Here is a 26,197-nt window from a genome sequence, read left to right as displayed (position 1 = left end):
CCATTAGGTCAGCACTGTGACCAAAGAGAGACACACTTGTTTTAGTTTCTGGTCCTAGGTTCTATACCGTCACTGTGGCTGTCAAAGGAGCTCAACTTATACACTCCAGAGATACCAATAACCACAAGGCCACGCCTACGACTGGTATTCTGTCCAGAACATGCTGAGCAATCAGAAATTTAAAGCTCCAGAACCAACCGTTCAGCTGCTTTTCTCAGAGTAAAATTTCTATCAAAGGTAGAATTGACTGAATGGGTGATTGCTAAGAACACACAGCGTCTGTCATCTAAAAGGGAAAGGACAGTGGGATCTCCAGAAGCCAACTCAGACTACATACCTGGAAAGGCTGCCAAGGGAGGCTGATCATGAGCATTTATAAATGACTAGGAGACAGTCCAATGGGCGAGGCTGCCTCTGTAGAGCATGTGACCAAGCCTGTTTCAGCAACGCAAGCTCTTCCTCATGGAAAAGTGATAATGTCTGTAAGATACAAACTAATGGCTCCCTAAAGGCTTATTAGATGGTTGACTATTACGGCAGGATTGTACATATCACAGGCTACGTGCATAATGAAGAAGTAATGTGAGAGGTGACATGAAGGTCAGATTTTGAGCTGAAGTTAAGTAAGCTTATCACTGAAACCCACCTACTCTTCACGGTTTTTTTGTAAGTGGTAGAGAAAAGAAGAATCAGAGACATGGCAACAAGAAATGGACTCATTCTGTCTGGGCTTGCTGACTGAGAAGATAGGGAGCTGTGGATGAGAGCAAAAGTATGAAGCTGGAAAAAATTAAGTGAAAATTCTACAGTGGCTCCTGTAAATTAGCCCAGGATACCCCTCATCTCTAAAACTGTAGAATGAATGGTTGAATGAGTATGTTCTCAGCTATTGAATTTAATTGGTCATAGCAACAGGAAGAGAAAAATGGTAAGCTTCACACAACCTAGGAAAAGCAAAGGATGTGGACAGGACCAAGCCCCTTAGGAAGAATAAAGAGTTATAGATGCTTCCAGGCCGTCCTCTGGGCATGAAAGGGCCACTAGATAGACAAGAACATCAGATGCCATGGCTCCTGTGCCAAGAGCAAAGAACTTCTAGAAACCTTGGTGTTCCCTTGGTCTACTGTGTCCTTCCCAGGATCAAGGTAGTCTATTATCTAAGTGCCCTTATGACTTTAAATATAGATATTAAATTAGAACGCAGTCACCCAAAGCCAAGCAGAAACAAACAACTGGGTATTTTCTCAGCAGGACAAGTTGGGTGGGGCATTGCAAGAACTGGAAGTCTGTAAGCCAAGAATTCAGGGCCAAAGCCGCAGACTTAGTTAATGAGCCTACACTGAACAGCGCAGACACGGCCTGGACTTGAGAAAGGTAATTTTGCTAATGAGTTGACCCTGGGTGTGCCCTATAGTGTAGTCGCAGGAGATGGTTAGGAGACAGTGTTCTTTCACAGGTAACTCAGAAGCTTGCACACATACAGAGGAAGCTGAGGGTTTTTAATCTCTTCAGTCACCTTATCTGCCAAGAAGAAACACTATCAGGAAAAGCTTTTCTCTTTGGAAATGGATCCCTTCTTCCTGAGTTGGTCCCAACATGCAGGTAGAATACAAATTGGGCCCAAAGAATGAGGCTTCCATGGTTCATGAATTCAATGGGCCTCCGAATTCATCCCAGCTCTGAGCAGCATAGTAAATGAAACACTGTGATCATTTTGCAGAGACTCATAGGCATCCTGCTGGGAGCTAATGGCCCCAGTCTTGTTCTTAGGAGAGCATGTGTTCGCATTAAGCTTGAACTCCAGTGGCTGCACATCTACCAGTTATCGGCATCCAAGTCATGTGGAGCAGATAAGCCACTCCAACATTTGAATCACATCAGCACCCTTGCTGGTAACCCCTTACAGAGGGACTCAGCCTCCTTACAGAGGCCAGAAGGTTCTCAGCATCCCTTCTAGGAACAGCTTTGCTTTGGTACAGCTGCAGTGGGGAGCTGCCGACACACACTGCTACCCATGCTAAGTACCCACAGCTTCTAGTTCATGGCTTCCGGACACCCAGGCATTAGTTACCAGACCTGTGGAAGGCTCATTTGTCAAGTTACTGAATGAAGTAAAGGAGGCTGCCATCTATGGAACATTTAAAAATCTGTAACTGGTATGCCTCTGTTACCTGGCTTAGTTCCTGCAGTAACATTATGAGGTTTATACTGTTATTCTTAATTCTAAACCCAGGAACTGAAGCAACATCATCTGGTGAGGTTAACTTGTCCAGTTGTACAGCTACTAACTAGCAGAATCTGGGCATTTTCATGATATCTTTGCTCACTAGATTTGCTATATACTAAAGTATCCTTCTCCAAAGGTCCCACTCAATTTGCTGATTTTCTTTATCATTTAAACAAACTCATCTTTCTTTCTCTGATACATAGTTCCTATGCGTCTAAATATAGTGAAAGACCAGATTCGGTTCTAAAAGTTGAATATGTACTTTCGTTTTCTTTTCTTATGCTGGGGATTGAACCTAGGGCCTTGTTCAAGGTGGGCAAGTGGGTTGCTGTGCTACCATCCTGTCTCTTTATACCCTCAATATGAATCCTCATAGGGCAATTGATTTCTTTTTTTTTTTTTTTATCATTTAAACAATTTCTTATATACATTTATCTTTCCTTTCTCTTCCGGCAAACATCTCCCCCCCTCCCTTCCTTATGGGTGTTCCTATGCTGCCTCTCCCCCAACAGTCTAGTTCAAGGGTTCACCAGGACCCAGGGCTTTCCACTGGTTCTTAAACGAGGTCAGAGTCAGAATATAGTCTTTGGGTAGTGGCTTAGTCCCTGTTTTTCTTTTCTTTGCTGAGATTGGAATTCCTTCAACAGGGGTCCTTGTTCAAGGTGCTGGCAAGTATTTGCTGTTGCTGGCTGTGTCTCTCACCATCCTGTCTCCGTTTGATTTCACCCTAGGCATCTAGGGTAATTCAAGCATTTGGGCAATATTATCAATGAACATCCTCATAGGGCAATGATAGTTTCAAACATGAGTGGAAAAATATTCCAATGCAGTTGGGGCATCTGATTTGGCTATTATAAATAAGCTCATAGAGTTGATCTTTTGTTTGCAGAAGGCTCAGGCAGTTGTCTGTCAAATTTCCATAAAAACCCCTGTGAAACCATCTGAATTTGGAAATTGAGTTTGACACTATGATTTTTGAAATGAAGAAAAGAATGTCTGTTTTATGCCTTGGGAATGTTATAAGGATCGAGTGGGGCAACAGATGCAGAATTACTGTTCCCTTGTCATTTGTGTGCTCACAGTCATGGGAATAAGCGTAGACTTATGTGCATCTTACATATCCATCCTGGACTCATAGAGGCCGGAAGTCTAGGCCTTCCACATAATTCAGTTCATCTTCAGAGATTCACTAGTCTTGGAAACGAGTTCCAGAGTTTTTACACCAGCCACCATTCGTTAAACACCTCCTCCACACGCAGTGTTTCTAATCCTCACTTCTCTCTCTTTTAAGCACATACCATTCCGCACAAATGAATCTTGAGAAACTGAGGCAAAGATGTTAAGTATCTTGCTCAAGAGGATAACAGAAAGAAGATGAGAAGCCAGGATATCAAATTCAAGCTCTGTTCAGAGCCCTGAATCTGATAGGAACAAGATGCTAAATAAAATGCTATAGCTACATTAATCTGTGTGTAAACTAACTGATGACTATAGAAAAAGTAACTACTCCCCAGGCCTGTCCTCCAAATTTTGCACCTTAATTATTCTTGTATGAAATGCTGTCTTTATTTCTGCTCTGTCCTCCCAACCCCCAAAGGATATGAATAAAGAGATCAATGTCACATACAGAATGACATTATTAGATCCTGCCAAAATCAACATATCCACAAAGTAGTCTGAGCTTGTGTTTCCACTGACCCTTGTCCTATTCAGCTCTGACACAAGGCTACCTATCCTCCACAGAGGTCAGGGGAGAGTGCAGAGCAAAGGGCAGATTTTGTAGCAGAAAGGGGCACATTTGACTTCATTAATAAACTCCCGCCTCCCCCCATCCCACCAGACTTCCTGTTAAGCCCTTATTATAGTTCTTTGAACAAATGTCCAATAAGGCAAGGACACCAGCTGGACACAAGACAGAAACAGTGTTGGTGAGGGTCTGACTGTCTCTGGGTAAGAAGTATCGCTGAGTCACCTCAAATGCAGTTTAAATAAGAGAGAGAACATGGTGTCTTGGGAAGAGGATGACTGGTTGCTGGGACAGGGCTGGGTGGGCATATATCTCTACTCAGCCACATTCATTCTATATCCAAATGAATTACTTAACTTCTCTGACCTCATTGTCTCTAATGAAGGAAAATCTCCATTAGTTATTAGAGTTATTAAGAACATTATCTGGTCCATGTGAAAGACTCAACACAGTGGCTGACAAATAGAGCATGTACTAAATGTTGCTATTAGAAGATGGAGAGGTGAGGTGGAAAAGGAGGTGTTACATTTACACCTTTAACCAGAACATTCCTGAAGTGTCCCAAGCCAACTACCATGGCTCGAAGATGGACTCAAAACCTTATACTACACACAGAACTGTCCCAGGGTCACCTAGAAATATTTTTCTTGATTCCTTGTTACAATGTGACCATACTGGGCATGACTCAGATTCAGGCATTTCCCCAGAAATGTTCTCACCACCCGTCATGTGATCTTTCCAAACACTCTTGCCTCAAGTGACAGGTTGGGAGATAAACCAGTTATATCCACCTTGGGCACCTTTAAAATATGTAGACCTGATTTCAGTCTGCAGAAGGAGACAGAGGCCAATCCCTTATCTTTGATCCTCTTAAGGTCCAGTGATAAATGTGATTACAAAGGGAATGACACTCAATTAAACTGACCTGTCTGTCTGAGCATTCCTCTGGGAGCCTCATCCACCACCCAGGGACTAGACCCTGCAACTAAGGTCTTATGAGCAGTGTATAATCCATGTTATAGAAGCATAATTCTCCTCCAGGAGAATCCTGGTGACATTTCCTGACACAAAGTAGTTTTGCAAGCTTTCCTTTAATGTTTCTGTATTATTCTTATTTGCATGATGAATGGTAGTCTAAAGCTTTGCCCTAAGACTGACTTCATGGAAGCACAAAGAAAGAGAAGACATGATCTAAAATTCAGAATACTTATGGATAGATAATTGGTGAGCAAGACAGAGTGATCTTTATTAAATTGTCTTAGGAGGACATAGATTTTGACAAAATTGTGACTGGCAAGTGATTCGAGGCAAAGGATATCATGATCCTTGTATGGTTCACCCCAGGCACACCAAGAATCTCATTATTTACTGTTAAACCTGACAAATGAGGATGGCTAAATGAAGTCCCAGAGGGCTAGAGAGATGACTCAGGGCATGTAAGCATTTCCTGTTCTCCCAGAGCACAGACTTCCCAGCCTCCACTTTGAGCAACCCACAAGTGCCTGTAACCCCAGCTCCAGGGAGACTCAATGCATTTAGTCTCTGAGGACACCTATTATTACATGTCCATACCCAGTCCCCCCACAGAAAATAAAAATAAATCCTAAAAACAAAGCACTCGATGATGAGGGGTGTGTGGGGTTTGTGTATGGCATTCATTGGCTTGCTTGTTTTGAGTGTCTGGTGGAGACTTGCACAAAGGTCATGGGAAGCAGGGCCAATAAAGAGAAGAACTCCTCTTATCTACTTGGACGAGACAGATCTGAATGGAGTAGAATGGACATAAACCCATCCTGGGAATCTCATCAGAAGACGAACTCAGACAATAAGCAATGGCTCTGGAGGTTAATACCATGCATGGGCAGACTATAACATCACTCACTTGTCTCGTGGCCCATTTAAGAGTATTTATTCATTTCTAGTTTGTCTGCATCCTTCTTGCTTTCTCCCCTATTAAGATGGTATTTGAGTTCCAGATCTCACTGGACTCAAAGCTCTTCACTTCTCTTTTCTAGGACAACCCTATACATGTAATATGTTACCATGCCTTCTATTCTGTTACTATGCTTGCTGTTGGTGTATTTCCATAGACAGTTAAAGAGCCTTCAAGTGATTGACGGAAACTCCATCCATACAGTTGCTATTATGGAAAAGTCCATTATCTAATATGCCAAAGGCACAGGTCCTATTCCACAACAGATGATAAAGATTTGAGGCATAGTGGTTTTTTTTTTTTTCTTATTAACTCCTAACACAATGTCACGCCCATAGGAAAGGTTCCAAGACTGGTGCCAGTCAACACTGATAATTTTCTCATATGCTACACCCTTCAATTTCCCAAAGAAATGTTTCTGCTATTATAAGTTTTATCCAAGATTCTTGGTATTTGGAAATAACTTTTCCTATAGAGCGAATATTTTAAACAACACGAAAAAAAGTCCTTATTCAACTACTCTTGTAGCTGTTGTACTCTTGTTGAGATGTTTCTACAGTCAAACCTTGCAACCTTCTGCAGTTGAACCTTGGAAGACATAACTGTGTGAGCTAGAATGAACAGTCACAGATGGGAGAGCAAGAGAGAGGACAGAGAGAGGGAATCCTGGGAGACAAAGACAGACAGACAGACAGACAGACAGACAGACAGGCACATGCTCGGACTCGCGCACACACACACACACACACACACACAAATACACACATACAGAGAAGGAGGGGAGAGAGAGGGAGGGAGGGGAGGGGAGGAGGAGAGAGAGAGAGAGAGAGAGAGAGAGAGAGAGAGAGAGAGAGAGCTTTCAACTGAGAAATTTTTTAAGGACTTTGCTTCCAACAGAGAACACTTGCCTTACCGCAGCACACAGGGCTGGTTGATGTGTCTGGAGTGTATAGATTTCAGAGTGTCAGTTCTCACTTACTTGGATAAATAGGGAATCATAGGGAGGGGTCTTTAGCTGGCTATTGGAAATCTTTAATTCTAGAACTGCACTGGGATGACTAAGAAACTGTGACAACCAGGGCTGGATTTCTTGTTCAAGGAGGGCAGCACAATTCTTTGTGTCACTTCCCCTTGGTCAACAGGTCTTAGCTAGGTCTTTTCCTGAATTTTTCCTGAAATTTTTCTTTGGAAAAAAAAATCTTATAGGGAGTTTTTGCTTTTTGTCTTTTATTTTCTGTACCAGGCACTTCCTGGAGAGAGCTCTTGGCAACTGTGGCGACAGATGAGTCACCAGAGCAGGTTCCAGTTGGTTCTTCCTCCCCTATGAAGGCAGTGGCCACCGATTTACATCAGCACACCTCTATTTTCAGCAGGTCGCGCTTGGTGTCAGGGTTTCCTGTCATGTGGTTTGAGCTTAGTCTGTTTTGACATCTGCTCTTCCCAGCGTTGGTATACCTTGGGCCTGTCAAATTACCTCAGTGACAATAACCCATGGCGTTAGAAAGGGGAGGGCTCACACCTTCTGCTTGATCCTGTTCTTAGTGGTATTGCTAAGATCCTCACCAGCAGGTACTTGGACTGAAGGCTGGCAAGAAGGCCTCACTCCTGAGCGTCACAGAAGGTGTATCCATGAGAGTTTCATTTTGTTTGGTTCTTATTGGGGTTCGTGCCTTTCGGTTCTCTTTTTTGTGCTAGAGGCAAGCACAAAACGCACTCTTATGCTTCAAAGTGTGGAGCAAACAGAGAATGGAAGTATCTATTAGAAATACAGGATCCTCCGTCTCACATGACCTACTGAGCTCGACTTTACACTTCAACAAGACCCAGGATGCTTATGATCTGTGAAGCCTAGTAATCACCAAGCTAAGCTACCACCTAGATTTGTGAAAACCTAATCAAACAGCTCCTGAAGGAGCGATCTAAGCTCCCCAATCTGGAGTAACCAGAGTGCTGACACTATGCCCTGACTCTCCTGGGGCAAAGGGAACAAAAGGCACTCCTACAGCAACTCTTCCCCTTGCACATTCAAATTATTTTGGCATCGGACAAATCATTTAACGTCATGCCACTTGCCTGACACGACATTATACGTCCAGCTTCCTTCCAGGTGCCCTGGACACCCTGCAGGCTCTCCGCAAGAACACGCAGGATCAAGTTCAGACTCGCTTATGGAATCATTACAGATGCCTAGAAGCCATGTCTTTATTTAAATGACGCACTTACAGAAGCCACATAGGGGTTTAAAGTGGAACCAACTCTGATCAGAAAACATGAAGGAGGGTGTGAGAAAGGGGAAGGCGGGTAGAGGGACGTAGTGTGGGAGCCAGAAAGGGATGTAACCACGGATGGTTGCGTCTCCTTTCTAAAAAGTGCAGATTTCATTCCCTTTCCCATTTCAATTGTCTCTCATTTGTAGGCCATTACTCCCCTTTTCTCAATTGTCTTCCCAATCCACATTCTGTTTATGAGCCGCCTTCTCGTTCACGCCTAGAAGCTCAGCTGGCATTGTGTGGGGGAGGGCACAGAGCTGACTACTGATGCTTTCAAGTTCTCTTGAGGGAACAGTGAAAAGGAGACCTTGCCATTTTTCAGATGAGTGAAGAGTTCCAAATTTTGGCTCCCTGTCTTGCTGGAAGGCTGAGAGGAGACACTATGTGCTAGGCAGGCGCCTCAGCCTTTTGAAGGACAGGGAAATAGTAAATCCATTGGTTTTGTGTGTTGCTCATCTTAGCGGTCTGCCCATTGCCAGCAGCAGTGACCCAAGGCTGGGCAGATATTGATACTGAAAAAAGGTGAACTTTGACTTCTAACCTCTAGCTCCAGCTTAAATTTGAGTAGTAGTGTAGGGTGTGTGTGGTGGGTGGTGGTGGGGTGGCAGGGATGGGGACAAATGTTCAGTTTCATCCCTTTGACATCTATGAAAAGACGAAGATGAGAAAAATTCTTCTATAAGTGGCTGGACTGGTTAAAAAAAATGTCTGAATAGACTCCTCCTTTATCATAATGAAAGATGGACTTCTTGGCTACCATTAGACATTTTTGACAATGCAGATGGAATTATTATCCCAGGGAGCTTATATTCGGGAGACCTGGAGTAATATATTCTCTGTCTAATTATTATTAGTATACAAGATTGGGCAAAACGTCAAAGGGAAAACAGTATGGCCTTCATAAAGGGTAGCACTATTTACTTCCTGACAACATAGTTCTTGCTTAGACCAGATTTTTGTTTATGAGAATTGAGTTCACCTATAATCAAGACATGAAAACCCAGAGTCTAATTGGCTTTGTACCACAAGTCCTCTCTGCCACCAATCTAACAGCAGCAGTGGGGATCAAGGTCCTGCAGGTGTACTGTCAGAAGCCAAGTCTCACAGCCCATGGGAGACGGGAAAGCATGAGAGAACAGGGAATACAGCTGTTGGTCAATGTTTTCCCGGCTGTGATAAAATACCTGAGGGGGGGCAAATTAAAAGAGAAAAGACTTATATACTTATTTTGGATCATGGTTTCAGGGGAGATTTTGGTACCTGGTTTTGGGCCTGAGACAAAAACAAATATGACAGAAAATAATGACTGACAGAAAGGCTGCCCCAGTCGTCCGTCCTCCTGTCTGCCCTTCCTTCCTTCCTTCCTTCCTCCCTTCCTTCCTTCCTTCCTTCCTTTTCCTCTTTTTTCTTTCTTTTTCTCCTTTCGTCTTTCTTCCTCCCTTGTAGTAGGCTTCAATTTCTGAAAATTTAATCCTTAAAGACAAATTTGAAGCAGAAAATAGAAAATCCCCATATGACATTTAGTATATTTTTTCTTATTATTTACCCCCTTATATTAGTATGTGATATGCTTGCCACAATTGATGTGTCAGTATAGAAAATCTGGTCATTAATGTTCATATTTATATTAGGGTCTGCCTTTTGTGTTGTATGGATCTGTAGGTCCTGGCAGAAACATAATCTCGTGTCTCCATCATCACAGGAAACTGAATAATTCCATCTTAAACATTTTTGTATTCTGTTCATTCATTTCTCTCTTCCAAAAAATCCCTACGAACTGTGGACGTTTCTAGAATGGTAAAGATGGAGGTGTAAGCATGTGATATTTTCAACTAAGTTTCTTATAGTTAGCAAAATGCAATTATATTTCTTCTGTTTTATATGGCTTTACAGCTCACTTCTTTTTATTGCCAAATACTCTTCTGTTGCATGGCTAGAGTGCAGTATATTTACCTGTACTTGTCTAAATTAATCCTCCAAAGTTCACCGGTTGGACCCTGGATGGCCTAGACAGCAGCCCTGGGGGGGGGGGGTTAGAAACTCTAAACTGTGATTAAATCATGGAAACAGTCCTCGTGAGTGGATTAATGTCATCGTGGAAGGGGGAGCCTAAAGAGAGAAGTGTGGCGTGCTTCTTCCCGGACCCTACCTCTTGCCATCTTGACCCTCCTGCTTTATATCATGAAATCATAAAAACAAGAAGGTCCTTGAACTTTCTATTTCCAGATAAACAAAATTCTTTACACATTTCCCAGTCTGTGGGACTCTGGTCCAGTGGAACAAACAGACTACAATACTGTCACCTAGCAGATGAGAGGACACTGTTCTTAGATTTGTCCTCAGGACTTTTGTGACTTCTACTTAGCACCTTTATAGGGCAGCCAAAACTGCTGTCTTTTTTTATGGTAGCACATTCAACATGGAAATGATAGAGTTCAGAATGTGGTCAACATCGGTGCTAATTAATTCACCTCTTATCCTGGCCTTGAAAACAAATAGACTGCATTTCTTTTTTTTTTCCCCCGGAGCTAGGGACCAAACCCAGGGCCTTGTGCTTGCTAGGCAAGCGCTCTACCACTGAGCTAAATCCCCAACCCTTAGACTGCATTTCTAAGGTATCATGTTTAGATTTTCATAATATATTGACTGCCCAGGCTAAGAGTACCTTTTATCATGTTTCAAGAAATAGTGAGGCAGGCACAACCCAAGTATGAAGTAAATACCTTCAGGTATAGGTGGGTGTTATGTCATTATCCATAAAATGAAAATCGAAGCTGTAATAGCAAACCATCAATTCTAAGCTGCAAGCCAACAGCTCTGATCGCATGGGGTCAGTACCAGGGAAGGTTAAACAGAGTCAGACATGTTAAGGCAGTGTCCAAATCAAGGCATGGTTAAATTTATTGAACCTTAAAATTTATAAAAATGGCCCTTTCAGGTATGTCATATTCTTTTAGTTTATAATCACCCTCTTCCCATCCACATGGCTTCTTTATGGGAGCAACCTTCCACCGAGCATTCTATGGGTGTGCACATTTGGGCTGCAATTGGATTGATCTAGGAGGAGCCACGGATTGAATTGAGTGAGTATGCTTAAAGGGAAAGATTTGGTCTCACCAAGTATGGCCAGATATCTAACAATTAAATTAAAGATATAAGTGGCTCCAGACCATAGTTTATATGTTGGGTGTGAAAGAACATCTGTATCTCTGAGTTTGAGGCCAGCCTGGTCTACAGAACCAGTTCCAGGACAACCAAGACTGTGTCCTGAATCCTGTCTCAAAAACCCAAACCAAACCAAAAATTTACCACATAATATTTCTTTCTTCTTTAACACTGCTCCAGTCGTCACTTTGAGATCCATGGCTACCCCAAAAGGCCTTGAGAATGCATAGACAATTAGAGTATAAATTTAATATACTCCTACTTCCTGGATGCACACATTGGTTCAGAGATAGATTAGGGCACTGAGCAAGGCAAAAGCAGATATGTGAGGATTAAAAGATGAAGTCTTTCCTGCTCTTTAGGAGAAGTTTCTGGAAGAAGCATCATCCCGGATAAGGATGGTGAACTGGACTCAGTTTCTGTGCTCTCACCAATCTATGACATTCTTTGTTTATAGACCAACAAGAGTTCAGCAACAGCTACACAGTTCTCAAAATGAAAGATCTGGTTTGCTGCTACCATTGCTGTTGCCAAAGTCAGAGAACCCAGCAAAGATATCATTGTACTCATTCCCCCTAGTTTTCTGTCAGCCTGACACAAGCTACAGTTCTCTGAGAGGAGGGAATGTGGATTTTAAGATGCTTCCACAAAATGGAGCTATGCGTAAGCAAGCCTACAGTGCCTTTTCTTAATTGGTGATTTATGGAAAGGGCGTAGTCCACTGTGGGTGGTGCCATCTATGACCTAGGGTTCCTGGGAGCAAGCCAATAAACAGCACTCTTGATGGCCTCTGCATCAGCTTCTGCCTCCAGGGTCCTGTCCTGTTTGAATTCTTGTCCTGCCTTTCTTCAGTGATGGACTACAACCTGGATATGTGCAGCAAAGAAACCCTTTCCTCCCCACATTTCTTTGGTCGTGGTGTTTTATTTACCCTAACCAAGACAGAACCTATGTGCTCTTGTGCAGGCTATGGCTCTGGTACCTAGGTAGAGAACTCTGGGGATATAGTCAGAAACTGGGGGATTTTAGATCTCATGGGAATGACTATGATAAATTATAGGCATAGGAAGTTTTGGTAGATAAACTTTCCTGTACTGCTGTGCCCTCCCAGGTATTCCCAGCACAGTGTCTCACACAACCTTTCTGAAGTCGCTCTGTTCTATTTCCTTTCTTCCAACCCCTCTCTACCTCATTCTATTATCTCTCTCTCTCTCTGTCTCTCTCTGTCTCTATCTCTATCTCTGTCTTCCCACACATGTTCCCAGGTGTTTTTGAGACAGGGGCTACCTTGTTCTGCCTGGGTACCTGTCTGGGTCCTGTGGGGCTCACTGACTTGCCTAGGTTGGCTACCCACCAAGCCCCAGAGATCTGCCCATCTCTCCTTCCTCACCATTGGTATGACAGATGCGTACCAGCTCATCTGTTCCATAGATGCTAGGGGTCGAATCCAGGTCCTCAAACTCACCAGACAGCGCTTTACCAACCGACATATCCACTCAGCCCCTTGTTCTCCTATCCCCTTTTGCATTCCAAATCACATTCCAGCCTCTGATAAGGTCTTATATGAGGGTTTGCTTTTTACTCTGAGAACTAAGACAGACAGGAGGAGATCGTCTCCTGAATCATTGCTACATCTCATGACCAAGAGCAATGCAAGCCTGAAGTCATTCTGTGAAAATTAAGTCACTTAAATATATCAAAATGATACGCAAGCCCTCCCCCGACCTCTGACCTTTAATTTAATTTCGTGAAGTAGAGGCTCCTTATGCAAAGCTTTCTGCGTTTGGCAGATGAGTAGATTATCACTGGTCTCCAATATTGTCATTTGTCTTTGCGAATTCTACACGTCCCCAGTAGCCTTATAAGAAGTTGCATCGCTGCACTTAAGTTACCGTGGGGTTTCTGCTACCTTTCACCACTCACCTATTTACCCTTTCAGCCCAGATGACGGACTCTGAGAAATCCTTGTTGAAAGTTCTGTGCTTTTCAACTATTTAAATGACCAGAAGGTCAAAAGGAAAGGCTGCTTCTACGGCCATGCACTGCAATTTATTTCTATTTTAACTTAAAAATATACACGCATACAATGCCCTTCAACCATTCTTGCAGTTTTCTCGAATTCAAGCCAAACAATGCACCTAATAAGAATAGTTTAAGAATTAATCTCTGCCAAGCCAGCTTTCCTCTAGATGATGGATTTGTTAGTTAATCGTTCTGAAGCCAGGATTAGAGCACAGCCAACAGTTTAATAAACTGTTCACTTCCTACAGTGCTGACCATGTTCATGGGCTTCTTACTTCTACACCATAAACAGGGCTATAAATTGTATTAGTAATTGTTTTTGAAGCGGATGTCAAGACTTCCGCTCGACGTTGGAGATTTGAGCCTGCACATTAGCTGTTCCTTTTCCTCCAAGTTCCTATTGAAACGACACAAAGCACGTGAATACGATGAAGGGTCATTCTGAAAAGAAAATGGTAAAGCATTCTGTTCATTGGAGAATACCTGGGAGAATTTAGCTGAAAAGAATAAACATATCGTGACCCATGAAGTGAGGCATCCATCTTTAGGTGCACACTTCTATATTGACCCACCTTCGATGTCTTTCCTTTCTCATTTCAGCTAAAGGCATTCTGGGTGGTGGTGGGGTCAAGCTAAGCACATCCAGGGGCATGTGCGTCATTTTAACATTTTGAACACATGCTCCCTAACTTTTAGGCGATCCTGTCAAATATTGTGTCTGCTGTCACCTTTTATTCCACTTAGACTGATCGTGTTTAGGAATGTATTCGTTAAACTCGGTATGCTCAGCGTGTGTCAATGTGTCCATCCTAAAGTGTTTCCCTGTGAATACATATAGGTTCCCTTAACAAAAATTTCCCATGTTCCCTTTGTTCTGGGAAGGTGTTGAGTTGCAAATAATACCAGTGCTGTCTACCTTACCAGCTATAGCGATGACTAATCTTTCTTCATGCTTATCTCCTGATCCTGATGCTTTGGCTTTCACTAACTGACATGGGAGCCTACTGTGGTCATCTTCAATAGGGACAGACACGTAGAAGAACTGACTATCCCAAAAGCAGTAGAGTAAGCTAGTACAGGGAGAGCCCCACTTCAACTTGAGCAGATTGACCAGGATCATGATGTGTCTAGTGCATTAGGGGTTGGGGTAGTGGAGATTTTGGTGCCTATCAGCCGAAGTCTTTGTTGAACCTGGTTTCTATTTGAGATATCCTCTCCCTGGGAGGAAGAGATGGTGGTCTACATAACCTTGTAAACACGGGGAGGGGGGGATAAATCATGAGCAAGAAGAAAAGACCAGCAAAGTCTGCAGAGATGACGAGAACCTGACCCCTCCAGTTGAATTTGCTTCCTGTGACCATTGTTAGACACTGGAAAACAATTTCCAATCACTTGCCAGAGGATTCAGAACTATCTTCTCCCATCAGGAAGCAGTTTGAGTTTGGCTTATTGTACAGAAAAGGCAAAGCTGGACTAGACCTGCAGCCGCCGGGGAGAGAAAGGGTCCCTTTTGTCATCTAAAGGTTAAGGCAATAGGTTCTAAGGTACTGATTGAAGTTGATTGATTTTCAATTGATAAAGAACCGACAACACCAGGTGGTAAAATTATATCCCTCAACTCAGAGAATATAGTCTCTCATTGCAGACTCATTCTTGAGGTTGACACGTGGGTTTCTGGTAACCATTTGTTACATTTTCAATCGGACACTAGATTGGTATGTAGCCATAATATGAGGGTAATTACAGGAGCTGGAAGGACCTTAAGTCTTGAAGAAGCCCGGATGTGTTAGGAATCGGGCTGTTTTTACTCCTGAATTAGCATTCGTTCGCTCAAGAGGAAAGTGCGTACCAAAGAGCTGGATTCAATTCAATTAAAAGAATGTGTATGTGGTTTTCCTGTGAGGCAAGGCACAGTGCAGAAGGTCGCAGGAATGAGGGCCTCTTTCTCTCTCCCCCTCCCATTTCCTCCCATTTAAATACCTCTTCATTAATTCTGTAAAATCCACGAGAGACTTCTCTGCTCCCAGGGGTCTAGCCTTTCTCACTTCAGTTGAAAACAGCACTTCCCAACAGATGATTAAATTTTATTTCCCCTTGCTGCTGGGGGTGGAGGTGAGGAAGGAGGAGTCATTCCTCTGAACTGGTTTCTCGCATTGCTTCTTCCATATTCATGAGCCAACCTTTTCCCATATCTCCTCAAGATGTTCTGTGGCAGAACATTCATTAAAATGTACCTTACAAAAAATAAAAAAAAAGTCTGAGCTTTCAACCTCTGAAACTCACTGTTCTTATCTGTACAATGGGATTAATAATTCATCCACCATGGGGTTATAAAAATAATTGATAAGATAACAAGGATGAGAACATGGTTTTAAGATCACAGCATCGTCAGGGCACAGAGACAGAGGGAACTCCTATGGGAGCTCAGACTGGGAATCTAACATCACCATTTACAGCACAATTCTGGCAGATCTTTTAAACCTTTATTTTCATGGGCTTCCTTATTGGCAAATCTGGGTATAAGAATAAGTTTTACTTAATGAATGCATGAGTACAGATCATGTTATTATTACCAGCATGCCTTTGTCATACAGAGGAGCTTTGCTGTGTCCTCCATTAAGCAGCTTTCAGTATGTGCAGTGGTCCGTATGGAAGGGATACGGTGCGTGGGAAGAAATGCAGGCCAGTGTAGAATTTATCTGCTTTCATTGGGGCCTGCAGCAAAGAAAGAAAGCTCAGGTGAAGTCTAGGAATTAAGAAAAATGGGAGGACTGAATGGAGTGGAAATGCCCACAGCACCAGCTGTGTAGCAGGGAGTAGGTATGTGTTATTTCCTGCTGTAGTTTAGGGCTTCGCTTTGCCATTCCAAGTTCCTGTGGCTCCTGATCGCTGATCTCAATATAATCACCATAGAGGAATTACCAAGATACTCACTGTTCCAAAAAGGCATCTCGGCTGTCCATCGTTCACATAATGGCTGTCCACGGGAGGATGTCAGGTGAGCCAGATGATGAAACAGCCCGAAGAGCCACTGCCTGTTCTGCTCAGGACAAGGCTGTCAGGGATTTTAAGAACGAATAAGATCTTGATATCCTCTGTACCATCTCTTTTGTAATTAGCCCGTATATAAGGCTATGAAACAAGCGGTTATCAAGTATGGCGATACATGCAAACAATTCTAGTACTTGGGAGCTAGAGGAAATAGTATCATAAGGTCAAGACCTGCTTGGGTCTTTTCTAGAACAAAAAAGTAATAAAATCCATTAAACCAACCAACCAACCAACCAAAAACCCAACCCTAGCTATGCTGAATTGAACTAAATTCATTTTAGGTTTACAACTTCCAAGGGTTGGGATGAGTTCCTCAAAGTTGTATTCAGAACAGTCTACCTCTGGCCTGCCATCTGTGTCACTAGCACAGCCTGCACTGCCTGGAGGGCATCTAAGCAAGTCCTCCTCACAGCCTCTGCCATGACTATCCATGTCATCTCTCCAGCTCTGAGGGAAGGCCCTTTAGTAATCCTTCAGCAGGCTTTGCCATCAGGGCCTTATCTTCTCTGATGCTGAAAGACAGAGAGACTGGAATATGTTCTGCGTTGGAGAAATGAAGCAGAATGGGTTCTGCTGGGATCTAACTAAGGCTTCATCACAGTTTGAAAGCATAGACCCTGCCAACTTTGATTCAATTCCAATGCAAGCAGAGTGTGGAGGGGAGGAGCCCAGGAATTAGAGGCCTAAACACCTGCTTTACATCCTGGCCGGTGGCTTCATCTTACAGACTCTCGATGTTCCTCATGAACATGAGCATGATGGGAATATTTGTAAAGAGTACCGTCAGGCATGGAGAGTGGCACAGCGGGGTTCAGAGCAAGCATGTGACACATAGAGCTTTGGTGTCTTATGACGCCAGCTCCAGTGACCTTCAGAGAGTCTCACATCTTTCACTTACCAATAACTGCTTTCCCTTGAGTAAATTCTGGGCTAAACACTCACTACTACAGAGTGCCAACCGGGTCACTCATCTACCATTCATCTGTAAGGTGTCACCAATTGTATCAATTAAGGATGCCCAGGGAAGCAGACCAATATGCCATAGGATGGGGGACTCCATTAACTGAGTAGGTTTACAGAATCATGGAGGCTCCGAAGCCCCACAATAAGTATCTCTGAACTGGAGAAGCAGAGAATCCAATAGAACAGCTCTGTGTAAATCTGGGCACCGCAGAAACAGAAAGCCCAGAGTACCAGCCCCATCTGAGAACTAAAGCCCAAGTGGAGAAGGGAGAGACCCTTTAAGTTTATGTGTCTTGTCCCACAATGGTTTGGGTAGTGCTGGTATACAATGAGGGAGGTTCTTTGCCCTCAATAAACCTAAGGGATCAAGCGGCAAACATGCTTCAACTGGAAGGCCTAACAGATCTGGCCTGATCTGAGTTCTAGAGACCACCTAGCTTCCCTAGGCCAGGTAATTGAGGAAAAGAGATAAAGACGCCCTGGAGGCTCGCAAGCAAGACTTTCTGGTGGAATCCACTGTGTGTGTTGAGAGTCGCCCAAAGGAAAACACTCTACTTTGACTTGTCGGATGGGGGCAGTTTTGTACCTGTAGCTTTTGTTTTGTCTGAAGAATTTAAACAGATAGAAAGATTACATAACTCAGAAAAGGTCTACCAGCATTTAGATTTATTTAATCATAATTCCAGTCATGGGGCCTCCTAATGACTTTGCATAAATGGATCCTGGAAGAGTCTATAACTAAGCCAGGGACATATCTAGCTCTTACTCTACCTCTCAAGGCCAGAGGCTTTACAAACAAAATTTAGACTGGCACGGAGCCTGTGATGCCCTGTATATGGAATAACTTTCTTTAATGCTCTACTGTCCCTGGCTTGATATTCTTAATTTATTTATAAAAGAGACCTGAATTCTTACTTTGCACTCAGTCATGGAGGTGGTGTAGCTGGTTCTGGTCCCAGTTCCTTACTCAGTGTTTTCTGTAGAGTGAGTAGATGGTTACCTATTGTTAGAGGAATAATGTTTATCAATAATATATAACAAATTCCTCGATCCCACATTAGCAGCATTTTTTGATGTATTCTTAGCACAAAGGCAACACTAAGTCTAAAACTTACACTTAAAAGTTAGAAAGTGAATTTGATGCCTTTGCTCCACCCTCTAGAGCAGTAGTTCTCAGACTTCCCAATGCCGTGACCCTTTAATACAGTTCCTCATGTTGCAGTGACCCCTAACCATAAGATTATTTTAGTTGCTACTTCATAACTGTAATTTTGCTACTATAATAATCATAATGTAAATATCTGGTGTTTTCCCATGGTCTTAGGCGACCCCTGTAAAAGGTCGTGACCCACAGGTTGAGAGCCACTGCTCTGGGTGATACATACCCCTCCCCTTCCCTCTCCCTCCAAACCGGAATGCCTTACAAACTCTCCTCTTGCCTCATAGTGACAACTTCTACTACTGAAAAAATCTCCCAGGAATAATAGGTCAAAAGTGTCGGATAGAGACTCCTCCTGCCAAAGCAATGTGCTAGTGTTATTGAGGCTGCTACCATTTCACCCTGTGAAAATTAATATTCAGATCTCATTCAAATGAGGCTCTCAGGGGAAACTGCCCTGTATATAACAATTGATTTTTCTGGAGAGCACTACTAGTTACAGAATATTTACTCCAGTTTATAGTTTGGGGACCTGGGGATGTAAATGAACTATATTTAGAGGGAGAGAGAGAGAGAAAGAGAGAGAGAGAGAGAGAGAGAGAGAGAGAGAGAGAGAGATATGAAAAATCGGGACAGTGTGCTGAACTGTAATCAGGACGCTGATGATAAAATCGCTAGAAAGAAATAAAGCAGAATCCAGCTAAGAGTAAAATCAAAACGACCAAAAGAGGAATCCGAAAGCACAGAATCAGGTGGGTTTGGACAGTGAGATGATGTAATCAATGTATTAAACATCGTCTTTCACCCAAGGATCAGTAGTAGGTTGAACAAAGCAATCCTGTTTTCGAACAAGGCTATGGCGGTGATGGTGTGTGATAATGATGATTTACGAGAAAGGAAAACAGAAAAAAAGAAAAAGAGGTAGCGTCTTTTCTTTTCTGAATGTTCTTCCTTGTGTCTATCTGTAGGCCATCACCCCTGACACTTCCCAGCATCCTTTCTGGGATCCTGGCAGCAGCTGAAAGCTTTCAAACAACAGACATGCGAAGGCTCACCAGCAACCACATCTGTAGTGATGATGGAATAAACATAGCCAGGAATAGAAAGGGCCAGACAGGAAAGGAAAGGAGTCTAGGTTGTAGTAGCTAATTAAAGAATTACTTTGGATTAAAATGTGATCACAGGATTTGCACCAAAGATTACAGCAATGGTAGGACTTGATTCTGCTCTACTGCAGCCATTAATTCCTAAAGGAGAGTTTTGTGGGGAATGGTCAGAAGTGGGAAACTGTTCTCCCAGAATTCCAGGATATAATCCATCTTTTGGGGAAAAGCATAAACACAAGTGAGATTGAATAAACATACATCACAATACTACATGTCGTAGAGTTTGGATGTTGACAGAACATTGGCATTCTCTATAACTGACATTAAAAACAATCTTTGAGTAGGGACCTTGCACTTGGCTATAAAGAATACAAATGGGAGAGGGCAAAAGAGGGTTACACAAAGACAAGGAGGAAAGAACCGGAAGCAGGCCAGGCTGGGGCTGAGACCCTTTTCAGGCCACAGTTTGCCTGGGTTTTCACTAATCAATTGGTAGAGAGAGTAGAGTTAACATCAGAACTGTTGTTTTATTTGTAGCATGTTGGCGGTACTTAAGCTAACAGTTCTAATGTACTGCATATGGTTCTCATTCCAGCACAGAAAACAACACAAAATTTAATATTAGACATTTGTGTCCTAACGTTTCTTGGCCACTCCCACCCCAGGAAAATGTACACTGGCCAACTTCTTTCCCCAGCCCCACCTGTTCCTTGTGGCCTGCTACACCACCCACACAAACTCCCTCTGCTCGTCTCGTGTTCATCCAATCCCCTCCTACTCCTACCAAGGAGCTGCCAAGACCACTCCCAAATTCCACTGCTTTTTAAAGCGGTGAGGTAGGACTCTTCCTTGTCTCAATGTTTTCCGTGAAGCCTAGGAGAAAAGGCCACAGCAATCAAAGGGAAACAAAGCTGGAATATCGTTTTTTTTCCCTAACCCAATAAGGAAGTCTTCCCTCGAAAGAGCCTTCCCTCTTACTAGCTCAGCACTTGAAATGCTGGGCAGGTTTCTAACAGGAATGACATCTATTTAACAAGTTATTGTTTTAAATACTCTTTTAGAACAATGGTTCTCCATGTTGGCACATCATTCAATCCCGTGGGTAATACTTGAATAGTTCAGTCACTCTGGAAAGTGGAGTTTTAATGTTTTCCTTCAGCGACTATTTATCAGGAAATATATAGCCAGAGGATTTAAAATATCATACGGATATACAAATAGTTAGTTGAAAATCAATGGCCCTAATGCCAACCATTTGAGGTATAAATGAAACTCTTGTTGAGTTTTGCTAGGGTGTCTTTTGGTAAAATAAACAAATAACCCTGCGCTTATCCCTTGCTTTTGTTATCTACTGCCAAGCGTCCACCTCAAGGGAGCTGGGATTTGACACATTTTATAGGGTTAGATGGAACAGATCAAAACTCTACAAAGCAACAGCACTACAGAATCTTATTATCAGAAAAGGCCTCAGCTGGGCTTTCGCTCCATTCAAGGTAAGAAGATCACTTTGAGTGCCCGTGGGCCAATAGTGTCAATGGTGTTTGACGGACATCACATTTAAAAGTCATCATTTTCTCACTACTACCCCAGGCCAACTTTTACATTTACCAGCAGTTCTCAACCTTCCTAAGGCTGAGACCCATAAAAACAGTTTCTTGTGTCATGGTGACCCCCAACCATAAGATTATTTTAGTTGCTACTTCATAATTGTAATTTTGCTACAGTTATGACTGTGTTTTCTAATGGTCTTAGGTGACCCCTGTGAAAGAGTCCTTTCCCAAAGGGGTCACAAGCTTGAGATATTTTGTTATATTTGCCTTATATAAGAACAAGTTCTATTTTTTCTTAATTTCTTAAATCCTCATTAAATGATATTGAAATATTTTAAAGTAGAAAAATGTTATATCTAGCTATAGTAAAACACTATGCATGAGATTACTCTGGCTGCTACAGTGTATAATAAGTATATCAAACTTAGGGAGGCAAAGTACAGAATGTCAGAGGAATCAGAGTGAACAAGGCAGCTTGACCTCCAAAGACCACAGTCATTGAAGAAGGAAAGCAAGGGTAGGAGCACTGACAAGCCTCCCCGCACCTTTTAACCTTTCCTCTTCGGGTGTTTTGTTGAAGAGCAAATGCCATGGTATAATGATTACATGAGTACCTCCAGAATAGAAAGAGAAAAAAAATTGCACTTCAGAGTAACCAAGAGATCCCACATAAAGACCCAGAGAGGTGAAAGTCTTCTTTGCTCCCTCTCCCACACAATGGTTGGCTGATTGGGAACACCTAAACCACCAAGTCTGAAGTGAGCACTGTTGATTGGGGCCACCATCAGGAATGGTCTCAATCAGTAGAGATCCTTAGTGGGTTAAACCCATGAGTCACATAGACTCTCTCTGGCTATTGGAAGAGAAAGAATTCTCCATGGAGAGTTCTAACGTGATCTATATCATCCAAACTTTCATTTATAATCTCCATAATGCTATAAAATAGACCTACCAGGAAAAACACATTGGATAAGTTACAAAAAGGGAGAAAAAGGCTTACAGGAAAAACAGAGAGTAGATATGAACTGAATCATGATTCACCATGACTCAGCTCTTGAAATTATCAAGCATAGTTGCTAAAATATGCATTTAAAAACATTTAAAATCATGGGTGAAAGGATGGAGAGTGTTGCTGGGGAACTTGAACCTATAAAGTTATCCAATTCCAAAAGATGATAATCGAAATGAAGATTTAACACGCGGTCGGCCACAGAAGAAGACACAACAGAAGGCAATGCCGGTGAGCCAGAGGAAAACACAGTAGAAAAACCTATCAGTGGATATGCAGAAGGATTTTAGAATAGTAAGAATGAAAACAAGACAAAACAAAAAGCAAAGGAGCTACACAGAGAAGAGCACCATAAAAAGATATAATGGAGGTGTAATCAAGAAATTGAAAGAAATAATAAAACGGGGCAAAAGAAATATCTGAGAAAATATTTGCTAGCAATTCTCCAATGTTCTTGAAAGAGATCAAATCATAAAATTAAAAAGTCAGTCACCCCAAACCGAAGACTGTAGAAAGGCCGGAGAAATGGAGCGACCATTCAGGAAGCTCTCTGCCCTTCCAGAGGACGGGGGTTTGTGCCCAGGACCCATGTCCTAAGGCTCACAACTGTCTGTGTCCAGATCCAGCGGGATCTATGTGCTCTTCTAGCCTCTAAGGCAGCACACACATGACACATGCATGTACATGCACACACACACACACACACACACACACACACACACACACACACACCCACAAATCTTTTTAGAAAAAGGAAATCACTGGCAAATACATTGTAATAAAACTACAAGTGAAAGGTGGGAAGGAACCGAGGAAGGAGAAACTGCCACACAGACATACAAGCAGAAGCTTTGAAATGGCAAAAAGGGAAAGGCACATGATGCCTTATCTTCAAAAAAAAAGTTAAAACTCTAATAATCTTCTTGGTGTAGAAATAACATAAGATAGAGTCTTAATGATACATTTTTTTTATTTTATATATATATATTTTTTATTAACTTGAATATTTCTTATATACATTTCGAGTGTTATTCCCTTTCCCGGTTTCCGGGCAAACATCCCCCTCCCCTCTCCCCTTCCTTATGGGTGTTCCCCTCCCCACCCTCCCCCCATTGCCGCCCTCCCCCCAACTGTCTAGTTCACTGGGGTTCAGTCTTAGCAGGACCCAGGGCTTCCTCTTCCACTGGTGCTCTTACTAGGATATTCATTGCCCTATGAGGTCAGAGTCAGGGTCAGTCCATGTATAGTCTTTAGGTAGTGGCTTAGTCCCTGGAAGCTCTGGTTGCTTGGCATTGTTGTACATATGGGGTCTCGAGCCCTTCAAGCTCTTCCAGTTCTTTCTCTGATTCCTTCAGCGGGGTCCCTATTCTCAGTTCAGTGGTTTGCTGCTGACATTCGCCTCTGTATTTGCTGTATTCTGGCTGTGTCTCTCAGGAGCGATCTACACTTCTGCACTTCTTTGCTTCATCCATCTTATCTAATTGGGTGGCTGTATATATATGGGCCACATGTGGGGCAGGCTCTGAATGGGTGTCCCTTCAGTCTCTGTTTTAATCTTTGCCTCTCTCTTCCCTGCCAAGGGTATTCTTGTTCCCCTTTTAAAGAAGGAGCGAAGCATTCACATTTTGATCATCCGTCTTGAGTTTCATTTGTTCTAGGCATCTAGGGTAATTCAGGCATTTGGGCTAATAGCCACTTATCAATGAGTGCATACCATGTATGTCTTTCTGTGATTGGGTTAGCTCACTCAGGATGATATTTTCCAGTTCCAACCATTTGCCCTCACAATTTCATAAAGTCGTTTTTTATAGCTGAGTAATATTCCATTGTGTAGATGTACCACATTTTCTGTATCCATTCCTCTGTTGAAGGGCATCTGGGTTCTTTCCAGCTTCTGGCTATTATAAATAAGGCTGCTATGAACATAGTGGAGCACGTGTCTTTTTTATATGTTGGGGCATCTTTTGGGTATATGCCCAAGAGAGGTATAGCTGGATCCTCAGGCAGTTCAATGTCCAATCTTCTGAGGAACCTCCAGACTGATTTCCAGAATGGTTGTATCAGTCTGCAACCCCACCAACAATGGAGGAGTGTTCCTCTTCATCCGCATCCGCCCCAGCATCTGCTGTCACCTGAGTTTTTGATCTTAGCCATTCTCACTGGTGTGAGGTGAAATCTCAGGGTTGTTTTGATTTGCATTTCCCTTATGACTAAAGATGTTGAACATTTCTTTAGGTGTTTCTCAGCCATTCGGCATTCCTCAGCTGTGAATTCTTTGTTTAGCTCTGAACCCCATTTTTTAATAGGGTTATTTGTCTCCCCTCTTGGTCTAACTTCTTGAGTTCTTTGTATATTTTGGATATAAGGCCTCTATCTGTTGTAGGATTGGTAAAGATCTTTTCCCAATCTGTTGGTTGCCGTTTTGTCCTAACCACAGTGTCCTTTGCCTTACAGAAGCTTTTGCAGTTTTATGAGATCCCATTTGTGAATCTTGATCTTAGAGCATAAGCCATTGGTGTTTTGTTCAGGAAATTTTTTCCAGTGCCCATGTGTTCAGATGCTTCCCTATTTTTTCTTCTATTAGTTTGAGTGTGTCTGGTTTGATGTGGAGGTCCTTGATCCACTTGGACTTAAGCTTTGTACAGGGTGATAAGCATGGATCGATCTGCATTCTTCTACATGTTGACCTCCAGTTGAACCAGCACCATTTGCTGAAAATGCTATCTTTTTTCCATTGGATGGATTTGGCTCCTTTGTCAAAAATCAAGTGACCATAGGTGTGTGGGTTCATTTCTGGGTCTTCAATTCTGTTCCATTGGTCTATCTGTCTGTCTCTGTACCAATACCATGCAGTTTTTATCACTATTGCTCTGTAATACTGCTTCAGTTCAGGGATAGTGATTCCCCCTGAAGTCCTTTTATTGATGAGGATAGTTTAGCTATCCTGGGTTTTTGTTATTCAGATGAATTTGCAAATTGTTCTGTCTAACTCTTTGAAGAATTGGATTGGTATTTTGATGGGGATTGCATTGAATCTGTAGATCGCTTTTTGGTAAAATGGCCATTTTACTATATTAATCCTGCCAATCCATGAGCATGGGAGATCTTTCCATCTTCTGAGATCTTCTTCAATTTCTTTCTTCAGAGTCTTGAAGTTCTTATTGTACAGATCTTTTACTTGCTTGGTTAAAAATCACACCGAGGTACTTTATATTATTTGGGTCTATTATGAAGGGTGTCGTTTCCCTAATATCTTTTTCGGCTTGTTTCTCTTTTGTGTAGAGGAAGGCTACTGATTTATTTGAGTTAATTTTATACCCAGCCACTTTGCTGAAGTTGTTTATCAGCTTTAGTAGTTCTCTGGTGGAACTTTTGGGATCACTTAAATATACTATCATATCATCTGCAAATAGTGATATTTTGACTTCTTCTTTTCCGATCTGTATCCCCTTGACCTCCTTTTGTTGTCTGATTGCTCTGGCTAGAACTTCAAGAACTATATTGAATAAGTAGGGAGAGAGTGGGCAGCCTTGTCTAGTCCCTGATTTTAGTGGGATTGCTTCAAGTTTCTCTCCATTTAGTTTAATGTTAGCCACTGGTTTGCTGTATATGGCTTTTACTATGTTTAGGTATGGGCCTTGAATTCCTATTCTTTCCAGGACTTTTATCATGAAGGAGTGTTGAATTTTGTCAAATGCTTTCTCAGCATCTAATGAAATGATCATGTGGTTTTGTTCTTTCAGTTTGTTTATATAATGGATCATGTTGATGGTTTTCAGTATATTAAACCATCCCTGCATGCCTGGGATGAAGCCTACTTGATCATGGTGGATGATTGTTTTGATGTGCTCTTGGATTCGGTTTGCCAGAATTTTTGTTGAGTATTTTTATGTCGATGTTCATAAGGAAATTGGTCTGAAGTTCTCTTTCTTTGTTGGGTCTTTGTGTGGTTTAGGTATAAGAGTAATTGTGGCTTCATAGAAGGAATTCGGTAG

Source organism: Rattus rattus, chromosome 3 (genome assembly GCF_011064425.1).
Source record: "Rattus rattus isolate New Zealand chromosome 3, Rrattus_CSIRO_v1, whole genome shotgun sequence".
Taxonomy (NCBI): domain Eukaryota; kingdom Metazoa; phylum Chordata; class Mammalia; order Rodentia; family Muridae; genus Rattus; species Rattus rattus.
This window is presented reverse-complemented; position numbering follows the sequence as displayed.